This window comes from Marmota monax, unplaced genomic scaffold (assembly GCF_021218885.2).
Source record: "Marmota monax isolate L192 unplaced genomic scaffold, Marmota_monax_Labrador192_F-V1.1 WCK01_AAM20220418_F8-fsc00015, whole genome shotgun sequence".
Taxonomy (NCBI): Eukaryota; Metazoa; Chordata; class Mammalia; order Rodentia; family Sciuridae; genus Marmota; species Marmota monax.
The window spans coordinates 22,272,429-22,293,908 of record NW_026692194.1 but is presented as its reverse complement, the minus strand read 5'-3'; the positions used below and the strand labels follow the sequence as shown (position 1 = coordinate 22,293,908).

The window sequence follows — 21,480 nt, the reverse complement described above, 5'->3', positions numbered from 1 at the left end:
GGCCTCAATCTCCTAAGTAGCTGAGACTAAAGGCTTGTGCCACCACACTCATGTATTTGTTCTTATTAATTGTGTTTATGAGTTTTTAGGAATTAGATTGTGTATCTATAAAGGTATGATACTAATTAAAGATTTTAACCTAAAGGCAATTCTAATCCCAAAATATTTACATTAAAGTGAATGTTTGAAAGGATAGTACCTGGATGGTAATATTTAGGGCTATGTGTGATTATGTTATATTTAAAAAATTCTTTGTGTTTATTTCTTTTCCTTTATAACTTCTTTAGTTTTTTCTGCTTAATCTTGCTGATCTTTTGTTCACTCCACGCCTCAATACTCCTGGGAAGAGCCAAGGCTGCATGAATTCTGGTCTAGAGTCATAGATGTTCTCAAAAAATGTTTCAGGGGTAGGCTAAGGGCATAAGAACTGCTTTATAATTAAGAAACAAATGGAGTGAAATAAATTCATTAGTGTGCCCTCTGTCTGCTCTAAATGGGTGTAGTTGGCTGGGTGCTTTAAATGTGAATCACTAAATGTAAAATTGCTGGAAATCAAGTACTTTTTGTATTTATTAAATGTTACAGTATATGATAGAGGTTAATCAGTGTTGCAATAGATCCTTAGATCTCTGCCAATTTATTATTTCTGGGAATGTTGGAATAGCTGACTAGGATATCCTTTTTTTTCGGGGGAGGAGTACCAGGGATTGAACCAGGGGGTACTGGACCACTGAGCCACATCCCAGCCCTATTTTGTATTTTATTTAGAGACAGGGTCTCACTGAGCTGCTTAGTGGCTTGCTGTTGCTGAGGTTGGCTTTGAACTCATGATCCTCCTGCCTCAGCCTCCTGAGCTGCTGGGATTACAGGTGTCTGCCACCTTGCCCAGCAGGGTATCCTTTCCTGAAGAAGTATCTTTTAAGTTAGCATGTATTATTCAGTACTTGCTAGGTGCCAAGGTCACAAGTTGGGGTTGGAGGGCATGAATGTTAAAAAGAATGTAAGTGATTGAATAGGAGCGGTGAAATGGTGAGATGAAGGGTTGGGAATTGTATGAAGGAGAAAGAAGTGTTTCATAGGCACCTTGAAAAATTGGGTCAGCTAAATTAAGACAAATTGACTATGAGGGTAGGAATGAGCATGATTTACTTGAACGAGGCAGGGCCTAGGTATTGCAGATGAGAGAGGAAGTTTCCTAATAAGTAAATACAGAGTAGATATTTTATATTTACTGTTTTGCAGGGATTGAAAAAGCCATTACATCTTGTTGGAACAGTGTGTTTTGGGGCAGTCAAGCTGGGGATAATCAGCAGGGTGAATTAGAGGAAGGAGAGATTAGTCAGGGAGACTAACTTGGTGGCAGGTAGATAATCAGTACATTAGGTGATGATGCTCGAAACTAGGAGGGTAGGATGAAACACTTTCAAGCAAGATTGATGGAACATGTTGACTTAATAAAGTGTTGGATTTATATCAGAAGAATTATGGTTTCTGCTCCAGATTACATGAATTGGAATGCTGTTAATACAAATTAGGGGTATTGGGATATGAAGATGGTTTGGATGCAAAGTTGAGATTTTTGGTTACATTATATTTGAAGAGATGTAGCATAACCAAACAATGTTTAGAATCTAGGCTAAAATTCATCCAAGAATTAATTATAAAAGTGATAGCTGAGGAAGTGATTGCAGAAGGCAGATAATATGTTTCAGGTTAAAGGTTAATTATTATATTATTTGGGGTCCGTGACCATCTTTAGAAAGAATCTGAAGGAAAAATGAACACAAATGATTGCAAATGTTATGAAAGTCAGCATGAGTAAAGAAAATTTCCTGAAGGGAGAGTTATTAATAGTTACAAATTATCTTATTTTGAGAAGTCTCCTTGTTTAAGACCATATTGATGTATGGGCTAATTGTACCAAGCAAGAGATCTGTGTTGTGTGTTTTGAGTTGTTGTCCCAGGAGATGCTACGTCTACATCAAGAGATGCTACATCTCTTCAAATACAATGTAACCAAAAATTGCAACTCTGCTCCCAAACCATCTTCATATCCCAATCCACCTAATTTTTATTAACATCATTCCAATTCATGTAATCTGGAGCAGAAACCATAATTCTTCTGATATTATTCTGTCCCAGGAATACTGGTGACTTGGGAACTGAAATGTCTATATAATTATGAGAACCATTCTTTTATGAAATATTCTAGACACATTTGACAACCATATTCCAGGACAAATTCTCTCCTGTGCATATTAGGACTGGGATATACATTAAGTCATATTCTGTTACATTCCATGAAATGCTTAAAAATAACAGCACTAAAATGGTTGGACAGTCAAGCCTATAAATAAAATTTCCTCTAGGAGCTTCTTAACCTTTGCTGACTGATTTTTCTTTTTCTTTCCCTTCCTAATTGACCTATTTGCAATCTAGGTCTGTTTATCTGGTGGGAGAAGAGGACAAAGAACATCTAGAAGTAAAACATGTAGCCCTGAACTTTTTCATTTTCATTCATAATTGAAAAACTACTGGGATAGGAAGAGCAGTTGTTTATTCCTGGGCTGCTTTGCTGACGTTAAAAAGGTGATTTCTCTCTGTGTTTGAAATCAATCTTGTAGAAAAATGACCAAGCATAAAATCATGATAAAGTCCCAGATATTTGTTTTATTATTCAGGTAGATAAATTGGAAACATGAACTCTCTCTGGTCTCAGCAACATTAGCTGAAAAAAATTTAGTGTTCTGGGCAAGGGCAGGAATTCTTTTACCTTATTAAACCTTTAATAGACATATGCTAGTAGCTGATGTGGTCTGTAGGCCTAAAACTACTTTCTTGAGGCTTTGTCCAAATCTATTAGACCCCAAAGTTTTAAAAAGCCATGAAAGCAATTAAAAAAAACCCAAAACCCTAATGATAAACACAACATGGATGGATGTCAAACATTATGCTAAGTGAAAGAAATCAGGCATAAAGGAGTATAATTATGATTTCATTTACATGAAGTTCTAGAAAAGGCAAAACTCCACTGGTAAGCAGAACAGTGATTGCCCTTAATCTAGAAGGGATAGGGAGGTTGACTTCAGATGTATAGGAATAGACTTTAGGAGTGAGGGAAATGTTCTGTATATTTGGTGATTACACAAGGTATATTTGTGAGAACTCAAATCATATACATAAAATGGACTGTGTAACGTTCAAAAAGCAAAACCAAACCCCAGGTATCTTCAAAAAATAGGGAGAAATTGGACAGCAAAATGGAGCTTTATGGATTATTCACATCCAGCAATCTGAGATTTTCATAGTGAACCTTTTTCTGAAAGTAAAACTGTCTAATGCTGATGAAACCCGTTTTATGTCTCTGACAGGGAGTATATATCAGAGAAGGTAATTCAGATAAATGCACTGATTTTACTAAATTTTAAATATAAGCAATCACATACCTGTGTGTGTGTGTGTGTGTGTGTAAAATCTGATCTAAATGTTTTGATAAAACCTAGTTAAGGGCTGGGGATGTGGCTGAAGCGGTAGCGCGCTCGCCTGGCATGCGTGCGGCCCGGGTTCAATCCTCACCACCACATACAAACAAAGATGTTGTGTCTGCCGAGAACTAAAATAAATAAATAAATAAATATTTAAAAAAAAAAAACCTAGTTAAGAGCTCGATGCTGGTGTACATCTGTAATTGAGAGCCTGAGATAGGAGGATATCAAGTTAGAGGTCAACCTCAGCCACTTAAGAAGACCCTCAGCAATTTATTGAGATCCTGTCTAAAAACAAAAACAAAACCTAGTTAGGTTTTTTTTCTCCCCTAATTTGATTTCAGAAATTAAAAGGATTTCAGAAATGAAAAAAAAAGTTTTTTTAAAAGAATATTTAAAAATGTTGAGCCTAATTGGAAAATCTTAACGGTTCAAGATGTTATTATTCATAGGATAATCTTTCTAAACATCAGATAATTTCTCATTCATGAATATATTTTGTTGTTTTACTTTTTTTGTGCTGGGGGTTAAACCCAAGCGCACTTTTACAATTGAGTTACACCCACAATTCTTTTTTTTTTTTTTTTTTTACTTTGAGACAGGATCTCACTATGTTGCCCTGGCTGATCTTGAACTTTCAGATCACCTGTGTCAACCTCCCAAATAGCTGGGATAAAGGTGTGTGCCACCTAGTCTGTGCCTGATGAAATTATTGGACTTTAAAAGAAGTAAAAAAGCAGGGTTTGGTGGTGCACACCTCTAATCCCAGCTACTTGGGCGAACGAGGCAGGAGGATTTCAAGTTCAAGGCAAGCCTGAGCAAAACCTGTCTTCAAATTTTAAAAATATACAAAAAGATCAGGAAATGTAGTTCAGTACCACATGTGTAAATAAATAAAGTCCAATTATTTACTTAGTATTGTCCTTTCTGGGTGAGTTTTTCCTCAATATATGATATGTCTGTTAATATATAGTTTCTGGTTTATTTCAGGGACATTTTCTTGTAGTGTTCAGTATTTGTTCTGTTACCTTGCTTTGCTTTTTTTTTTTTTTGTGAACTTTTATTGAATCTTTTCTCTTTTCTTTTTTTTTTTATACTGTGGATCGAACCTAGGGCCCTGTGCATGCTAGCTAAAAGCTCTACCACTGAGTTACACCCCAGTCCTTTTTATTTGATTTTGAGCTAGAGCTGTCCTTGAACTTTGAATCCTCCTGTCCCAGCCTCCTGAATAGCTACCATTATAGGCATGTGTGCTACTATGCCTGACTCTTTTTTTTTTTTTATTAGTTGCTCAAGACAATACAATGATCTTGACGTATCATACATTTGATTCAAATAGGGTATGAATTCTCATTTTTCCATGTGTACAAATTGCAGGATCACATTGGTTATACATCCATGTGTATACATACAGCAATCCTAGTGTCAGTTATATTATGCTGCCCTCCCCTCCCCTCCCCTCCCTTCCCCATTCTCTACTCATTCTATAAATTAACTATAAATTAACCCGACTCTTATTTTGATGTTTAACATTTGTTTTCTCTTTCTCATTAAACATTATCAGTTTATTTGCTATTTCTTGCATTCTCTTATTTTGTCTTTGTTTATGAAATCATTTAAGAATTTTTCTTTCCTAAGTTTTTTCCACTCAATTTTTCTTTATTGCCTACTTTTTAAAAGTTTTCTAATTTTGATGTTTTTATTTTATAACTTTTTTCATTTATTTTAGTATGTGTGTGTGTGTGTATATATATATATATGTATATATATGTGTGTATATATATATATATATATATATAATATTTATTTTTTAGTTTTTTTAGATGGACACTATATCTTTATTTTACATTTTTTTTATGTTGTGCTAAGGATCGAACCCAGTACCTCAAGCATGGTAGGCGAGCACTCTACCACTGATCCACAATCCCAGCCCCCTCTTTTACGATATTTTAACTGCTTTTTTTTTTCTTCCAGTGCTGGCGATCAAACCCAGGGCCTTGTGGATTCTAGTCAAGTGCTAACACTAAGCTATAAGTCCCCTCCCTTTTTAAAAAAATAATTGATTATAGCCAGACACAGTTGCACATGCCTGTAATCCCAGCAGTTTGGGAGGCTGAAGCAGGAGGATCATGAGTTCAAACCAGCCTCAGCAACTTAGTGAGGCCCCAAGCAACTTAGTATGGGACCTTGTCTCAAAATAAAATAAGGACATGACTTAGTGGTTAAGTGCCCCTGGGTTCATTCCCCCTGGTACCAAAATAAATAAATATCTGAAGTGTGTGTGTGTGTGTGTGTGTGTGTGTGTGTGTGTGTATATGGGGGGATGAGAAAGAGAATTTCTTATGATTGTATAGAACTGTATTATTATTATTATTATTATTATTATTATTATTATTATTTTAAATACTGGGGATTGAATCTAGGAATGCTTTGCCACAGAGCTTAATCCTCCAGCCCTTTTTATATATATATTTTTTAAATTTTGAGACAGGGTCTCACTAAGTTGTTTAGGGCCTTGCTGAGTTGCTGAGGTTGGCCTCAAATTTGCGATCCTGCCTCAGCCTCCCAAATCTCTGGAATTACAGGTGTGTACCACTTCGTGTGGTGGTAGACTGTAATAGATTTTGTCACTCATTTTTATGGAAAAATTTCTTGAACTTTTAGGAGGATAAAATAGGAATAATGTTTTGCAACTTGGATTCTTTTCTAGAGTTTCTCTTTCTGTGAAGGTTTGCTAACCACGGGAACTTTGTTTTTAGAGTTTATAGGACCCATATTACTTCAGACTTATTGTATTGTGGTCTTCTTATACTGTCTTACCTCTTGGGTCTTGCAGAATTCCCTCTCAGTTTTGGTTTGTTACTAGATTTTCATTAGTGTGTTGGAGTTTGTCTCATCTTGGGATCTTCAGAAACTTATTTGATTTCCTTCTGCTTCTCTAGCACAAATATTTAGACCACTCTTGTGTTAACAGAAGTTGATGGCTTATGGGGGGGAGTAATGGCTTTGTCACCTAGTTGTGGTAAATATTGTACATGGTTTGTCTGTTTAGGGGGGAGGATATTTTAAAATTATGCAATTGCTAACACTACCTTCTTAGAATTCTTACCTACTCCACTATACTTCCTGACAGAGAATATGAAATATGGCCATTTCAGTGAAGAATATCCACATTCTACCCATGAGTATTTTTCACATGTTGTTTTGGAAGCCATTACCTGCATAGGATAGGATAAGTAAAACAATAGTATTGGAGATTTGGCCTCCAGGTCAATTGCAGCTGGATATTGGGGTTATGTTTTACATAAGTTAGGTAGACCTCAGTGACCTAGAGCCTAAAGAAGGCAGAAGGTTTCTATACCACCATCCACTTAAGCCCCCAAAGCTTCTGCTTCACTTAAATACTATGAAGGGCATACTTGCCAGCCCAGGAGAAAGAGAATTATCTGGAGAGCTTTCAACTCAAGTATGAGAGTCAGAGGATGGTGGTTAAAAGATCTAACTTTGGAATTGGACTGCATGAGTTGATGTCCTAGTTTTGTGACTTTGGCGAGTTTCTTGACCTCTCTGTTTCCCCATTTGTAATGGGACTATAATAGTCCCTTTCTCATAGGATTGTTGTAAAAATTAAATGAGTTAATGCTTTTAAATATGTTAGAACAATGCCCAGCACACAGTAAAAATACAATAATTGTCTATTGCTCTAAGTTGTTCCATGGTGGTTCTATCTGATAGGATGCAGAACTATTAGCATTTGACACAGTTGACCACTTCCTCCTCTGAAAACACATTTTTCTTTTCAGGAGTTACTGTTCTCTTGGTTTTCCTCCCACAGCCCTGGTTTCTGATTCTCAGTAACCTTTAAAATTTCATCCTTTTCATCTCTTGACCTTTAAATATTGCAGAGCTCTAGACTTAATTCTTTAATTTCTAAATTCTCCTCCCCCCCCTCTCCCTCCCTCCCTCCCTCCCTCTCTCTCTCTCTCTCTCTCTCTCTCTCTTTCTCTCTCTCTCTCTCTCTCTCTCTCTCTCTCTCTCCAGTACTAGAGATTGACAAACCCATGGTTACTGAGCTACTCCCTTTCTCATCCCCAGTCTCTTGTTGAGGGTTTGTAGTGCTGGGAATAGAACCCAGGGCTTCATGCATGCTAGGCAAGAATTCTACCACTGAGCCACATCCCCAGTTCCCCCAGTTCTTTTTATATTGATTTTTATTTTGAGATAGCCTTGCCAGGTTGCTCAGTACTTCTGCCTTAGCCTGCAAGTCACTGGGATTACAGGTGTGCACCACCATGCCCAGGTAGTTTCTTTTTAATTCACACATTTTTTTTTTGTTCTCAGGAGCTTAATTATCATCTAAATGCACCCAGATATATATCTTCAGCCCTGATCCCACTCCTGAGCATCATATTCCTAAATCCAGCTGCCTAGAGTAACTCCACTTGGATATGTAATAGTCATTTCTAATGGAATGTGTTCAAAACTGACCACCTGATATATATGATGCCTCCCACTTAATCTTAAATTGCTCTAGTCAGATTAAATCTGGGCTTCTTAGGCCAGAGTTAGTTTCTTAAGCTTTCAAAGGCAGATAATATTTTCATTTTCATTAGTCTCCACTTAAAATTTAGTGTTTTCTTCAGTTACCAGTGTGACTAAATCACAGTAGTGTAGCAACACTTTTTGACTTTTCTTCATCATTATAGTTGTTGCAGGAATCTCAGAAGTACTGTTAAACTCATCACCTCTTCTGAGTTATGGTACTTTATTAGACCTGCCACTGAATGTTGTTGTTATGTTAATGAAGAAGACATACTTTGTTTGGGTTTCATAGTAATCCTAATTATTGTATGCGTTTTATGCTTTCCTGACTTCTAACCCCACGTTAGTTTTTATATTCTATTTAAATGGAATCGCACAGTATGTACTTCTCATGTCTAGTTTCTTTTCAGTATTTTTGAGATTCACCTATATTCCTGTCTACAGTTGTATCCTTGTGGTTTTATAATTATATGCTCATAATAAAAAGGATGTAGAGTTCAAAAAAGCACCACAGGTGACATTAAATCAGTTCCTCTTTTATATACTACCTTTCCTTATGTTGAAGTGTGCTAATTTGAAACTTATTAAATGGACATTTCATGTTTTTGTTACAGCCTGAATAACAGGCTATAACAGTTCAGAACTGCGTGTAGTCTGATTTTTAGAACACACTATTGGTATCCAAAGTGACAGATTTCCTTTTTTCCCAGATAAAAGCAAAAGCATAATACCACTGTCAGAGAGCTATGTTTTATTTTATTACTGATCTTTTTCCCTTATTGAAGGCTTGGAGAGGGAATCAGAATTGGTGCTATTTCCTGGCACAATGGCACATGCCTAATTCCAGGTATTTGGGAGACTGAGCTAGGAGGATCACAGGTTCAAGGCCAGCTTGGACAAATTAGTGAAACTCTCAAAATAAAAAGGGCTGGGAATGTAGTTCAGAGGTAGAGTGCCCCTGAGTTCATTTCCTAGTACTGTGCATGTGAGCGCGCGCACACATACCACACACACACACACACACACACACACACTATGTGTGCGCATGCCCCTTAATTTTGAAATTTCTGGACCAGTGGAAAAGCTCAGAGGTGGTAGCACTTGCCTGGCAGGCATGTGTTTCTAGGTCTGAACCCCAGCACTGGGAAAGAAAAAAAAAATTTCTAAGTATGTTTTTGAGTTAGGGGAAAAAAATCTAAAACTTACTCTCATACCTAATATCTCTTACATATAGATCAATTTCTCAAAATCCGTGATTTACTTAATTGATTTGTTTTCATAATCTCTCTCTCTCTCTCTCTTTTTCTTTTTAATATCAGGTATTGAACCCAGGGACACATAACCATTAGCCATATCCCCATCCCTTTTCATTTTTTATTTTGAGACAGGGCCTTGATAACTTCCTGAGGCTGGCTTTGAACTTGCTATTCTCCTGCCTCAGCCTCCCAAACCACTGGGATTAAAAGTATATGCCACCACGCCCAGCTCCATAATCTCATTTTTGAGGGATTCTGAAAACTTCCCAGCCTATTTATTCCTGTGAATAGCATTATTTTGCTATCAGAGTTGGGTGTCAGCAGTGCCTGAAAATCCAGCATCATAATGAAAATGGTAAAATATCAGTTTAACAATTATTTAACAACTATTCAGAACCTTTTGAACTTTTCATATCAATGATTATTTCAAAGATCTTAAACAAATGCCATTGATATTTGGAAGAATAGAGAACTTTTGATTCAGTTTTGAAAGCATTAAGTTTTGGAGAGGACTGTGGGGTACAGCTCAGTTGTTGAGTTCTTTCCTAGCATAAGCAAGGTCCTGGGATGAATCCCCAGCACTGCAACCCCCCAAAAAGTAAAGGATGAGAGCCAGATGTTCTGTTTCTGTGCTTATTAATGCTGGGGTAATGGGTGCTTTTTCTGTTCATTCAAGTAGGTATTTATAAATAAATAAATATCTGGTTTGCTCTTTGTAGTTTGTGATTTTTTTAAGCATCTCTTTGAGCTGATTTTATTACTACCATAATTTATTTAGCAATATTTTAATAATACAAACTTAATTTAGGCTCTGTCTTGCAGAGGCTGGGAGTGAAAAGTACTTGGCGAGATGAAAGAAACATTTTTTTATTTTTTATTTTTTTCAGTATTGAGGATTGAATCCCCAGGGATACTTTACCACTGAGCTATATCCCCAGTCCTTTTTTTGTTTATTTTGAGACAGGGTCTTGCTAAGTTGCCCAGGCTTGACCTCGAATTTGTAATACTCTTGCCTCAGCCTCTGAAATTGCTGGGATTACAAGTGTGTGACAACATTCCTAGCTACAAGCATTTCTTGATAACCCTTGGGGGATATGCGGCCTCAGTTAAATTTTTTAAATAGAAGCACTATTTTAAGTATTTCTTGTGTATGAGTTTTTAAATTCTCATGATTCTCTGAGAGTAGGTATTATTCCCCTTATTCTATAAAACAGTGAAGCATAGGAAAGACTGACTTGACTAATGTCACCTACCGTGTAGCTGGTATATCTAAATCCAAGATTCAAATCCAGACAGCTTGCCTCTAGAGTCCTTGCTTTTAAATGCAGATAAATAGAGTAGAATACATTGGGGAGATAAATTAAGAGATATTGGCTGAGAATCTTCCAGTCTTGAAACCTGGGTCATCTACCTCAGGAAGATCATTGAGTCTCAACCTCAAAATGTTTTAAAGTTTAAGGCATTTAACTAGGGATCTAGGGCTCGATGCTACTACATAAAATTAATCAAATTTTTTATGCTGTTTCTGCTGTCAAATTATATATATATTTTAAAATATCTATTTATTTTTATGTGGTGCTGAGGATTGAACCCAGTGCCTCACTTGTGCTAGGCAAGCTCTCTACCACTGAACCACAGCCCCTCTCCTCAAATTATATATTTTTGATATTCTGGTTAGTTTGAACATTGCATATCAATATTACCATTTTGAATTCCATAATTACTATCTGTTATTGCATGCATGCTTCCTTTAAATTTATTTTGTGTTAGCTTTCTAAGTGCCATTTTATTACCATTAGACTTTTTTTTTTTTTTTAATTGATAGGGCTAAGCACATGCTAAGCACACACTGTACCTCTGAGCTATGTCCCCAGTCCTGTTAACCATTTTAAGTGTATAATTAGTTTGCTACTGTTAAATATATTCACCATGTTGTGCAACGGAACTCCAGAACTTTCATTTTGCAAAATTGTCCTCTTTGTCCATTCAAATAATCCCAGCCAGGTATAGTGCTTGGAATTACAGTGACTCAAGAGACTGAGAGCAGGAGGATCTCAAGTTCAAGGCCAGCCTCAGCAATGTAGTGAGACCTGTCTCAAAATTTAAAAAATTTTAAAAAGAATTGGGGATATAGCTCAGTGGTAAAGTTCCCCTAGGTTCCATCCCTAGTATCCCTCTCCACCTGCTCCCCCTCCATTTTCAGATGCTGAATTTGCTTGGAAAGGACTTTAGTGCAGGGCCAACTTTGTGCTATCAATCTTCTTAGGACACTTAGGGTCTGCCTATGCCAGGCAGATTGATTGATGGCAAATTTGCCATCATTCTCAAGGAACTCATGTGTTGACTGAATGTTTATGTACATGGCTTTCTCAGTGGGCTGAGGATGTAGCTTAGTGGTAAAGCACCCCTGAATTAATATATAAACTCCCTTTCTCCCAATCCCCTGATAACTATCATTCTCCTTTCTGTTTTGATGAATTTAACTACTTCACATATCTCATGTACATGGAATAATGTAGTTTGTCCCTTTGTTACTGGCTTATTTCACTTAGCAGAGTCTTCAAGGTTAATCTTTATTGTAGCATGTGACAGGATTTTATTCCTTTTTTTTCTTTTTCTTTTGGTACTAGGGATTAAACCCAAGAGCAGTCTACCACTGAGCTACATTTCTAGTCCTTCACATTTTTTATTTTGAGCCAGGGTCTCACTAAATTGCTGAGGCTGGCTTCAAACTTGCAGTCCTCCTGTTTCAGCATTTCAAGAGCTGGGATTATAGTCCCTGCCTCTGGCGATTTTCTTTCTGTTTAAGGCTGAGTAATATCCCTCCATATATATATATATATATATATATTTTCATATATATATATATATATATATATATTTTTTTTTTTTTTTTCATTCATCCCTCATTGGACATTTGGGCTGTTTGTATCTCTTGGCTGTTATGAATAATGCTGCTGTAAATGTGGGTATGCCAATATAAATGTCTCTTGGAGGCCCTACTTTCAGTTCCTTTGGATATATGCTCAGAAGTATGACTGCTGAATCATGGTAGTTCTTTTTAATTTTTTTTTAGGAACCGCCATATTATTCCCCCAGAGTTCTTTTAATTTTGGGTCATCTGAAAGTTCACAATGATAATGTCTAGTTCACTTCTCCCCAAGTAGTGGACTTTGATTGTATTTCTATCTTTCCTTAGCTCTGAGAAATTGTTGTATTTGTTTCTTTGATTTTTTTTTTTTTTTCCGTTTTGTTTCTAGAATACTACTTTTTTAAATTTTTTGGTACTGGGGGTTGAACCTAGCTGCACTTTACCACTGAGCCACACCCCCAGCCCCTTTTATTTTTTATTTTGAGACAGTGTCTCCTAAGTTGCTTAGGGCCTTACTAAACTGCCAAGGTTGTCTCAAACTTGAAGTCATCCTATTTCAGCCTCCCAGATTGCTGGGGTTATAGGCATGCACCACTGTACTTGGCTGTTTCTAGAACACTTGTTTGGTTCATTGTTGAAATTCTTATATTGAACCTCTATGATGTTCACTATTTTCTTTTTAAATATAGATTGGGAGATTGCTTTGACTTACTTAAACTTTCAAAAACCATCTAAGGAGACTGAGTTTGAGGCTTTGTTTTTTTAAGGAGAGATAAGTTGAGGCACTCACGCCTAAATCTGCATAGCTATTTTTCATCTTCTGTTCTATTTTCATAGCATCCTTTTCTTGTTTTATGGAAGCAAGATGAGATGTCTTTCAGTCTTTGAGGATTCTGATTTTTTTTTTTAAACATTGTCTTTCATTTTCAATTTTGTTTTCAATTTTCCTTCTACCTCTGCTTTTATCTTTCTGCCTTTTAGCAAGAAGAAGGACACGCTTTACGTCTGGTTATTTTTGTCTATTCATACTTTTAAAAAAATATGGTAGGCAAATGCTCCATCACAAATCTGAACTCCTAGTCCTTTATTCTTAGATATGAATAGAAAATTCACCTTGAATTTCTTGGGAAAATAGCACTTATGATTTGTCTGTATGAGGAAATCTGAAGTTGATGGCTTTTTGTAGCTTTTAGTTGCTCTCTCTGTTTTTGTTCTATGCATGATCTCATTTTTACTGTGTATGAGTTCTTAACCTTGCATAGAATTTCCTCCACAGTTCTAATTTGTTGAACTACTGATCACTCCATTCTGTTTCATTGATTGCTATGCTCCCATCCACATTACATTTACCAAAAATTTTAAATATTTTTACCTTTTAGTGGAATATTTCTTGTCTCCCTTGTCTTGTTCCTACCTTCTCATTGTTATGTGTTTTATACCTTTAAAATTTTCCTTTATTATGAAGTATTAGGAGGGATTCAAAACAAATGGTTATGTCCATCTATCTTGAACTAGAAACTTGTTTATCACATTGTTTAAATATTTCACAATCGATTAAGCTACATAAGGGCATTTGTATACAGATTATTTGATAAAAGTATAAATTTGGATACTTTTGATTTTGAGAAAATATTTGAAACTTAAAATCCTATTTCTTATTCCCTGTGTCACTTTTTAAAAATTTTCTTTATTCTAATTTGTTATATATGACAGCAGAATGCGATTCAATTCATTACACACAAGGAGCACAATTTTTCATGTCTCTGGTTGTACACAAAGTAGAGTCACCATTTGTGTCTTCATACATGTGCTTAGGGTAATGATGTCCATCTCACTCCACCTTCTTTCCTACCCCATGCCCCCTCCCCTTTTCTTCCCTCCCCTTTGCCCTATCTAAAGTTCATCTAATCCTCCCATGCTCCCCCCCATCCCCATTATGAATCAGCCTCCTTATATCAGAGAAAACATTCGGCATTTGTTTTTTTTGGGATTGGCTTACTTCACTTAGCATGATATTCTTCAGCTCCATCCATTTACCTGCAGATGCATGATTTTATTCTCTTTTAATGCTGAGTGATATTCCATTGTGTATAATACCACATTTTCTTTACCCAATTATATACTGAAGGGCATCTAGGTTGGTTCCACAATTTAGCTATTGTGAATTGTGCTGCTGTAAACATTGATGTGGCTGCGTCCCTGAAGTATGTTGTTTTTAAGTCCTTTGGTATAAATCGAGGAGTGGCATAGCTGGGTCAAATGGTGGTTTCATTCCCAGTTTTCCAAGGAATCTTCATCCTGCTTTCCATATTGGCTGCACCAATTTGCAGTCCCACCAGCAATGTATGAGTGTGCCTTTTCCCCTACATCTCATCAACACTTATTATTGTTTTTATTCTCGATAGCTGCCATTCTGACTGGAGTGAGATGAAATCCTAGAGTAGTTTTGATTTGCATTTCTCTAATTGCTAGAGATGTTGAACATTTTTCATATATTTGTTGATTGATTTTATATCATCTTCTGAGAAGTGTCTGTTCAGATCCTTGGCCCATTTATTGATTGGGTTATTTGTGGTTTTGATGTTAAGTTTTTTTTAAATTTAATTATTTATTTATTTGGCGGACACAACATCTTTGTTTGTATGTGGTGCTGAGGATCGAACCCGGGCCACACGCATGCCAGGCAAGCGCGCTACCGCTTGAGCCACATCCCCAGCTCCTTGATGTTAATATTTTTGAGTTCTTTATATATCATGGAGATTAGTGCTGTATCTGATGTGCTTGTGGTAAAAATTGTGTAGGCTCTCTACTCATCTCACTGATTGTTTATTTTGCTGAGAAGAAACTTTTTAGTTTGAATCTATCCCATTTATTGGTTCTTGATGTTAATTCTTGAGCTAAGGAGTCTTATTAAGGAAGTCGGGATCTAATCCGACATGATGGATTAGGTGTGCACCACTGGGCCTACTTTCTCTTTTATTAGGTGCAGGGTCTCTGGTTTAATTCCTAGGTCCTTGTCCTGAGTCACTTTTGAATTCCCTCGCTTGTACTTAGTTTTGAAACATTTTTTCCCACTTCTTTGAAAGTATATTTAAAGAATTCTTTTTTTATAGTATTTTTTTTTTTTTTTAGAGAGAGAGAGAATTTTTACTTTTTAGTCTTCGCAGACACAACGTCTTTGTTGGTATGTGGTGCTGAGGATCGAACCTGGGACGCACGCATGCCAGGCGAGCGCACTACGGCTTGAGCCACATCCCCAGCCCTTAAAGAATTCTTTAAAAATTTAGTAAGTAGATAAAATTTAAATGACTTTGATCTTTTATTTGTAAGTGTTAGACAAGGCATCTGTTAAAACAGAAGTGACATTTATTTTGGCTAAACAGTTTCTGTTCTACATATGTGTTTACATAGCATTTTCACATTACATAATTGAACAGAACAAGTACCTTTTTTGGAGGGGAAGTGGACTAAGTTTTACTGTTACTTAGACATGCATCTTTTTAAATAGTTTTGCAACATAAAAATTTAAGTTGATTCTTAAGGGTCCCCTGTGACATCATCAAGATTTTATAGACATTGACATTTTGCTGTTTGCTTCAAATTTCTCTCAAAGGGGAAGAAAATATTACCAACTTTATCAAAATGTTATCACTCTACCATTTGTCTTAAAGTAACTACTATCAAGATACTATTCAAACATGTTTTTAGTATTTTTTGCTACATATTCATGCATCTAATCTATTGTAAATTTCACAACTTTACATAAATGGCATCATGGTCTGTGTATCCCTTTCTACCTCTCTTTGTTTTTGAGTTTTATTCATGGTGATAACATGTAAGTATCATCCATACTTTTAACTTCTGTAGAGTATTACATTGCATTAGAATCATTGCATGCTTTTCCTTGGGTGTATATGAGAATTTCCATAGTTCCACAGGAAAATGTTCATGTTTGCTTTCCCAGATATTATTCTGGAGATTTCTTATGTAGTTTTGGTTTCTCTAATGTAACTTATTTTTTTCCCTTTGGGAATTTTTTGGGTTTTATTTTCATCACCAGTATTTAAAATTTTCAGATACATTTTTGTTGCGGTGGTTCTTTTTTCAGTGTTTATATTTATATTCATGTTGTTTAGCTCTGGGAAACTTTTCTTCTTTTTTGTACTGGGGATTGAACCCAGGGGCGTTTGGGCACTTTACCACTGAGCTTAATACCCAGCCCTTTTTATTTTTTATTTTGAGATGGACTTGCTAAGATGCCAGTGCTGATCTTGAATTCGTGATCCTCCTGCTTTAGCCTCCTGTGTAGCTGGGATTACAGGTGTGCACCACTGTTCCTGGCTCTAGGAAACTTTTCTGAATAATTTCTTATAGTGTTTCTCCTTCCTTTTCTTTCTATAATATCAACTAGTTGCATGTTGTACCCTAGACTGGACCTACAACTTTCTTAAGTTTTGTTCTCCCATATTTTGAGTCTCTTTGTTGGTTGGTTGGTTGTTTGGTTTGAGGGGAAAAAGGGAATGTGAGAAATTCAATTTTGGGATGGTGTTATTTTCCAACTTGATTTTTTTTTTTTTTTAAATTTTGTTGTTGTGGATGGACATAATACCTTTATTTATTTACTCTTATGTGGTGCTGAGGATTGAACCCAGTGCCTCACATGTGCTAGGCAAATGCTGTACCACTGAGCCACAACCCCAGCCCTCTAACTTGATTTTAATTGACAAATTATAGTTGTATATATTTATAAGGTACAAGGTGATATATATATATATATATATGATTAATTAAGCTAATTAGCATATCCATTACCTTAAGTATTGATTACACCTATATAATTTTAACTTTGTATCCCTCGGCCAACTCTCTCCATTATTCTCCCTTCTTATATCCTCTGAATCATCATTCTCTCAGTTTCTGTGAGTTTTGTTGTTTTAGATTTCCTCTCACAATAAGCCCTCCATATTTGTGGATTATATATCTCTGAATTTAACCAATTTTGGATTGAAAATATTCAGGATAAAAATTCTAGGAAGCTTCAAACAGCGAAACTTGAATTTGCTGTGCACCAAGCACTATGCCAAATCTATGTGAATGCAGTGATGTGTACGTATACCATGTAGTAGCCTTCGTCTCTTTCCCATACAGATCCTGTTCTCTCTAGCACTCAGTGTTGGAGTGTTCTTGTTTGTAAGTAGTCTATAACTACATTATTTGGGAGTATTGAAAAGAGTTAAATGTTTGTGAAGCATTTAAAACAGATCCTGCCAAAGAGTAAGCACTTTAGAAGTTTTTGCTTATTCCTTAGTGCCTCAGATAAGATAAAAGCATATTATAACTACATGTTATAATGAGCCATTGGTGCAAAATTGTATGAAATAAGAGGTAGGAGGACCATTAGTCCTCTCAGATGAGTCTCCTGGTTGTCCCTATAGAGGCTTGGTTTCAGGCCAGACCTTCCTCTGTGCAGCATGTCCCATCATTTTGTTTACCAGATGAAGAGTCTTTGGGCATGGGGCTGGTAAAAGTGGTAGTAATGTCTGGTATTTGTAATTATTAGGGAATAAAGGGATAATGAAATTAAGGCAATTTTTTTTTTTTTCTCTACACGTCCTTCAATTTGAATTCCTGGGATCAAAAAGTATCCAAGTATGGCCCTGGCGTAATGGCGCACATGCCTGCAATCCCAGTTGCTTGAGAGGTTGAAGCATGAGAATTGCAACTTTGAGGCCAGTCTCAGCAACTTAAATGAGACCTTGTCTCAAAAACAAACAAACAAACAAAAAGTTGGGCATGGTAGTGTACCTGTAATCCCAGTGGCCCAGGCTGAGGCAGGAGGATCACAATTCAAAGTCAGCCTCAGCAATTTAGTGAGGCCCTAAGCAACTTAGCAAAACCCTGTCTTGGGCTGGGGATGTGGCTCAAGCGGTAGCGCGCTCGCCTGGCATGCGTGCGGTCCGGGTTCGATCCTCAGCACCACATACCAACAAAGATGTTGTGTCTGCCGAAAACTAAAATAAATGTTAAAATTCTCTCTCTCTCTCTCTCTCTCTCTCTCTCTCTCTCTAAAAAACAAAAAACCCTGTCTTAAAATAAAACATAAAAAGGTCTGGGGATGTGACTTACTGGTGAAATACTCCTGGGTTCAATCCCTGGAACCAAAAAGAACTGGAAATGCAGCTCAGAGGTAAAACACCCCTGGGTTCAATCCCCACTACCTACCCTTCCCCCACCCCCACCCCACCCCTTCGCAGAAAAAAAAAAGTATCCAAGTGTGGTTATTCAGGAAAATGTGGTCCTAATTTTGGTAGAACCTAGAGGGACAGCATTAAGTTAGCTTTGAAAAATTATTATCTGGAGAATTTGATACACATAAAGATAGAAATAATAGTTTATATTGAATTCCTATTACCTGTAACCCAACTTCAACAATTATTGACAGAGCCAGTTAAAGATAGATTTGAGTCTGTATAAACTCCCATAACCTCATCAGTCTCATAGCAACCATATATATATTTTTAAAAATTTATTTATTTTTGTTTCTTTTTTCTATTTGGTGCTGGTGATTGAATCAGGGTCTTGCATTTGCTGGACAAGTATTCTGTCTCTGAGCTGTATCCCCAGTTGTCCATATGTATTTTTTATATGTACAACTTTTACATTTTACAGTAAGAATACAAGTGTTTTTGTTTATTTGTGTTACCATTTTTTTTTTAAGTAGTATTTGAGGTTATCCATCATTTTAAGTGGAAGGTGACATTTTGTAATTTATATTTCTCAATCCCCCTCTTTGTTAACTTGTTTTTCTTTCCATATTCTATTCTGACTTCATCTTGGTAAGGGTACTGATACATATTTTTTTAAGTTATAGATGGACACAGTATCTTTATTTTATTTATTTGTTTATTTTATGTGGTGCTGAGAATCAAACCCAGTGCCACACATGTGCTGCACAAGCTTTCTACCACTGAGCCACAACCCCAGCTGAGGTACTGTTATCTTTATGTTGCAGAAGACAACAAAGTGATGCATATTGATTTTTGTGTATTTAAATAGACATTATGTAGAGGAGTTACAGGTAGGGTTTTTAACTTTTGTTTTTTGTTAGTGGTGCTGGGGCTTGAATTCTAGGTGCTCTGTCTGCCATTGAGCTATATCTCCCAGATGTTTTTGAAAAGATGTCTTATGGTTGGGTATTTGGGTATGTAGGTCAGTGGTAGAGTGCTTGCCTAAAGCACGTACTAGTGCCCGGGGTTCCATCCTCAGCACTGTGGAACAAAAAGAAGTCTTAATGTTAACCAGACCCTGCCTTTTATCCATTGATCCTGAATCTGCTTTCTGGAATAAATTAATAAGTCTTTTCTTCTTTTACAAGAATTCAGTGTTCACCGTCAGTTCTTTTAGGACTTAATACCTCTCTTTTCTAAGCAGTCCCAACTTTTTTTTTTTTTTAATGTCTTTTCTGATATTCTTACTTTTCTTATTAGTTTCATCAGTGTCCCTGTTAAATTATGGTTCTCAGAACTAATGCCATGCTTTATGTGTTTAGCACCAAACTTACTCTGTTGTATTTATATTTTATAATTTTGTTGAGGTTGAGTCAGTAACTTTGGGTCCCCATTTTCAGTTCCAGTAGGGCTCCAATAATGTAAGCATTATCAGATACATATTTTATATAGCAGTCTACTTGATTTAGTGTTCACTTGCTCATTCATTTATTGATTTCACATAAATGAGATCAATTTCTATGCCATGATTGTTTTATTAGTTTTGGAAATGAATAAGACAGATGGAGTTCATCTTTTCATGGAGCTTACATTCTAGTTAGGGTAAAAAAGTAAACAATTTAATGAAAACAGTTTCAAAAAAAACCAGGGACATGAGATATAATGGAGAACGTGTACGAGAATACCTAAGATTGGAAGTTTCTCTGAGTTGACATTTGGGCTGAGATCTAAATGTCAAGAAGAGATTAGCTCTATAGCTATGGGTAGTTGGGATGAGGGTGATTTTTAGAAGCAAAAACAAGTAAAAAGAAGGTTAAAAGATGGAGAACAATCTTGACTTATTAAGGGAATGGAAAGAAGGCCATTGTGGCCAGAGACTGAAAGTGATGATCAAAGAGTTACAGGAAGGTAAGGTTCAAGAAGTAAACAGGGATCAGGTTATAAAGAATTGTCATACATTTGGATTTTCTTCTAAATTCAATTGGAGGTTTTGAGAGACATAATTCCATTACATTTAAGAAAGTTCAGTCTAGAAAATGAATTATAGGAAGGCAAAGGAGAAGCAGGGCTAAGCGCTAGTTAAGAGGCTGTCATAAAAGATAACTTTAGTTGGTCCATTGGAATAGTGGAAGCTACTAATGTAGAGAAGTGTACTGATTTGGTCCATCTTTCAAGGAGAACTGATGGAATTTGCTAATGAAAGTGTGTGAAAGAAAGCAGAATAAGGCTAATGTCAGCATTTTTGTTTGTTTGTTTGTTTGTTTAGCATGGTGATGGGGAGCACTCTGTAGAACCCAGGGCGTTTTACTCCTGAGCTGTATTCCCAGGCTTCCTTTTTTAAAATTTTGAAACAGGGTGTTACAAAGTTGCCAAGTCTGGCCTTGAACTTGGGATCCTCCTGCATCTGCCTCCCAAATTGCTGGGATTATAGTCAAGAGCTTGTATGCCTGGGAATGGAGATATTTTTCTCAAGTGAAGAAATAAATTTGTCTCAACATAACTCTGGAGAAAAAAAATTTTTTTTTTTCCTTCTCCTGGGTATTAAACTTACACTGAACCATAGGGTCTCACTAAAATTACTCAGGCTGGCCTTGAACTTTCGATCCTCCCAAGTTGCTGAGATAACTGGCATACACCACTGTACCTGGCAAAAATTAGCATACTTTTAATATCTACTAAAGCGTGTATTGGTGGTAGTTAAGAGCATGAACTCTGGGGCTACATAGCCTGGGTTAGAACAACTCAGCTACCTACTTGGTCAAGTTTTTAGTCTTTCTGTGACTTGGTGCCTTCATCTACAAAATGAAAACAGTTATGTGCTTTATAAGATTGTTGCAAAATCAAATGTTTGAGTTAATGTAGATGAAGTTAATTTAGGCTCCAGTGCCCAATCATATTATAGAGACTGTAAATGTTAACTTTTATATCTAGGGTTTTTGCCAGGATAATTTTGAGTCTACATATTAGTCACATGGAAAAGTTGTTTTGTTTTACGATAGTTTTTTGTTGCTAACTAAAATCTCCATCAGTATTGCTTTTATTATATCAAGTCTGTGAAAGTGTACTTACACTACAGTATCTTAGACTAAAAATATATC

At 36.3% G+C, this 21,480-nt stretch overlaps 1 protein-coding gene across 8 annotated transcripts in view; it reads left to right on the top strand.

Moving 5' to 3' along the window:
- The window catches only part of Ppm1b (protein phosphatase, Mg2+/Mn2+ dependent 1B), an 85,179-nt gene that overhangs the window by 10,259 nt on the left and 53,440 nt on the right, over positions 1–21,480 (top strand). For 2 of the 8 annotated variants that reach the window (XM_058573494.1, XM_058573500.1), the window contains exon 2: positions 2,440–2,589. The exons of 5 other annotated variants lie outside the window; for them this stretch is intronic. The gene's annotated coding sequence lies outside the window, so the exon portion shown is untranslated. Of the gene's footprint in view, positions 1–2,439; positions 2,590–15,417; positions 15,442–21,480 lie in introns of those variants that run through there. One more of the 8 variants, XM_058573501.1, reaches the window with a different exon arrangement.